Source organism: Euleptes europaea, chromosome 4 (assembly GCF_029931775.1).
Source record: "Euleptes europaea isolate rEulEur1 chromosome 4, rEulEur1.hap1, whole genome shotgun sequence".
NCBI classification, from domain to species: Eukaryota; Metazoa; Chordata; class Lepidosauria; order Squamata; family Sphaerodactylidae; genus Euleptes; species Euleptes europaea.
The window spans coordinates 122,368,836-122,372,508 of record NC_079315.1 but is presented as its reverse complement, the minus strand read 5'-3'; the positions used below and the strand labels follow the sequence as shown (position 1 = coordinate 122,372,508).

The 3,673-nt window shown below is 45.7% G+C and overlaps 1 non-coding gene across 1 annotated transcript; it reads right to left on the bottom strand.

Annotated features, from left to right (window-relative positions):
• Positions 1–3,206: 3,206 nt before the first annotated feature.
• Positions 3,207–3,278, bottom strand: TRNAP-GGG (transfer RNA proline (anticodon GGG)). The gene has a single exon. It is a non-coding gene; the product is annotated as a tRNA-Pro (tRNA).
• Positions 3,279–3,673: the final 395 nt, after the last annotated feature.

Sequence of the window (3,673 nt, the reverse complement as noted above, 5' to 3'; positions counted from 1 at the left end):
TATAAAAACCAGAAATAATTGTTCCTTGTAAATGAATGAACCACAGCATAACTGGAATATGGCATTTGCACATTTTTAAAAAAAGGAATCTGGCAAGAAGTACTGCACAAAATCAAACAATCCTACATGCCAGGCTGCTATTAATACAAAAAGAAATTAGTTCTCTGCAGCTATTAGACACAGCAGATTTTTAAAACTCGAGCTGCCAGTGCAGAGATGTTCTGGGCACGTGAGCTGTCCTAAGCCGGTTTCCGTCTCTGTTGGTGGGCCGGAAAATGCGTAAACCTGAGCCATTAATAAAGTGCCCTTTAACAGAGCTTCAGTTTTATTCTGGAACTTCTGACGCACGTTTTAGGGATATCTGGATTTTAAATTATTCTTGGATACTGTGATTTGATTTGTAAACCACTTTGAGCTTTCAGCAAATGTGGTTTGAAAATAACTAATATACGCATCAAACAATTTGGTCAGAGTTTAAAAGACAAGTTTATCCTAGAACGTTACCTAGAACTTAATTGTTTTATCTCAGGACTGAGGTCCAGTCCTTCTTCCTGGCCCCTCTGTGATCCACACAGGAGGGAATTAGACCCTTGGGGCAGGATTCTGACTCCTGGGGCAGGAGACAAACCATGCGAGGCCTCACATGAGTGGCATCTTTCACGTTTTCATAAATTCAGAACTCTCCCCAGCCCCCCATCGTGACCTCCAGAGGTCTTCCTCTCAACTTTGAGACTTTCCTGTTTGGGACCGGTATTTCCAAACAGGCACACAAAGCTCTCCCCGTAGCCATTTGTTTACAGAAAGCTGGCCAAGAGATCAGAACAGATGAGCAGCTCTTCCCCAGGGGGCTCTTCATGATGAATGTGATGCTCCTGCCCTCCAAAGGAGCATCTGTGGAGGTCACAGAAAGGGTAGGACCTACTCTGGCAAAGCTATGAAGGGGGAATGTCATGCGCAGGATCATTCAGCAAACAGACTTCCAACTACTGAAGGTTTTGTGCTGCTTTGGGGTTGCATTTTCTCTAAGGAAAGCTGCAACGCCCCAGTAGAAAAACCTTGAAGGGGCCTCGCTCTCCCATCCAAGGCAGCCAATGCATTTATTTCATTCTGTCCCCACCCACCCATCAAAAGAGGGGCAGAGATCCCATCTCTTCTCTAAAGAAACCCAGATGATGTGACACATTTCCCTCTCTCTCCCAGTAATCTCTGACCCATTTGGAGCAGACGTTTCCAGTGTGCTCCTTCGTTCAGCAGAAATCTCTGTTCCTGGAGAGGATGTAATTCACTTTGCTTCCAGAAATTGTGGGGCCGTCCCCTCTGGAGCATGGAGATTCAAGTTCAGCTGTCCCACCTGCATGCTAAGTCTCACCCCATGGCCCAACCTTCCGCCTTGGCACCCTCCCCCCAACTAGGGTTGCCAACTGCCAGGTATTAGCTGGAGCTCTCCTGCTGTTACATCGGATCTCCAGCTGATAAAGATCAATTCACCTGGAGAAAACGGCCATTTTGGCAATTGGACTCTGAGGCATTGAAGTCCCTCCCCTCCCCAAACCCCGCCCTCCTCAGGCTCTGCCCCAAAAATCTCCTGCCGGTGGCAAAGCGGGACCTGGCAACCCTACCGCCAACATTACTCTGAGGCCCATTTGGAGCTGGGGCTTCACAGCAGCCACTGAACTATTTTTGTCCTCTTTTTGCACATTTATAACTTATGACACCTAATAATTTTGTTTAACACACCTCAACTCCTTTTGTCTCTTTATAACAAGAATCCAAGATGGCTCACCTCAAAATCGGAATGTACTAACATTTAAAAACAAATATCTGCTGTTAGATATTACAATTATTTCACCAGCTAAAGTGACTTCCACGCTAAATGCCTCCATGCCCACAGAAGAACTCCCGGATAAGTCAGCTTACACCTCCCTCTCTCTCAACACCAAGAGGTGACAAACTGACCGATTTTCCTGCTACATGGAAGCCATCATGAAAGCCCTAACAAAAGTACAGAGGACGGCACCGGCAGGTAAAAGCATTTTAGTTTGGGGAAGAAGTGGAATGCTTATACACAAATAAACAAATGCCTGAGCTAGGATGCTATTTTACAGATTGTATTTTAAGATTCTGCATGTTTTCATCTCTATTGATAGTTTATTTATTGAGGGCTGTGGGCTACCCTGTGACTCAGGAGTGGGGCAAGGTATACGTCTAAAATAAACAAATAAACAAAAATAAATAAAATAAAATTGTTAGGATGACTCTTTCCTCATTCAAAATGCTTTCTAAGAACTGTGCGGGACCAAGATCTTGATGCAAGACTACAGCAGATGATAATGATCATTCTTGTGTTTGCTGCAGTGCAGACAGATGCAACATACATTTGTTCCTCTGTGACCACTTCAGTCCAGGATTAAGGGGCACACAGAGTGATGCCAGACGACTGAAACGTTCCATGTTTGCAGTGCTGTTAAGTTTCAGCCAACGTCCAGCCTTGCTAACAGTACTATGGTAATGCAGGGGCTGTTTCTATGTCCACACAGGGAGCCCTCTTTTGCTTTCTACAGAAATTTATGAGCTTCATTTTCAAGTGTTATTATTCTTCTCACATGGCAAAAACGATGATCTATGTTCTCTGGCGGCAAAAGGGACAGGCAGCCTGCAGTTTTCTCATTCTAATATTTATAATTCCATATTTCAAGATGTACCAACTAGTACATTTTTATATGCCTACAAAGTTAGGAAAAATGCATTTTATGTTCATACAGCAAAATACATTTAGTTTTAATAAGGAAACCAATGTGGCGTATATTTCAATTGTCCCCCAAATTTCTGGGTTTTCCCTCCAAGAGAAAAAAAAAAGCAAACCCCCCCCCCATTCCCAGGTGTTTGTTCCCCATGGCTTCAACAATTCTGGAAGAGGTACATCTTTAGTCTTAGATCACAGTTCTAGTCCCTGCAGGAGCCTGAAATTGAATTTCACTTGTTCCTAGAGACAAGGAGATCCTCTGGATGGAGGATGGGTGAAGTGGAGGATTGGGGAGGGGGGCAGGAACCTTCCCCAAGAGAAATTTCACTTTAGCCATCAAATGAGGAACTGAGTGATTTGTGATCAGTCCATCAAGGTCAGCATTGCCTACTCAGACTGGCAGCAGCTCTCCAGGGTGTCAGGCTGAAGTCATTCATTTTACCTACCACCTGGTTCTTTAAACTGGAGATGCCAGGGATAGAACCTGGGCCCTTCTGCATCCCAGGCAGATGCTCTACCACTGAGCCATAGCCCCTCCTGATGTGTCACACGGGTTCTGTGAATGGAGCTCCTAGCACTTTTGTCTGTACCTGCTATTTACAGGGGGTGAGGGACCCCTGGAAGCTCCATTCATAGAACTCCCCGCATCCTTCTTCTCTCACTTCACCTCATCATCTCCACTGTCAATCTGGAGATTGCATGTGCTTAGAGGGCAGGGACCTAGAGTGTTTCATCCGTCCATTAAGGCACAAATTATACTGCTGATGCTGCCATTGGAGTGGAGGCGGGTCACTTGTCGGTGAGTTGTGCACCCCCTTTGCTTCCCCAGGCATGACGCTCCGGTGGAGTCCCTGATCTGCAGCAGGACTCCCTCAACAGTCGGCTACTTTGCAAATGGAGCAGAGAGCCACCAGGCCCCCCTCCCCGACC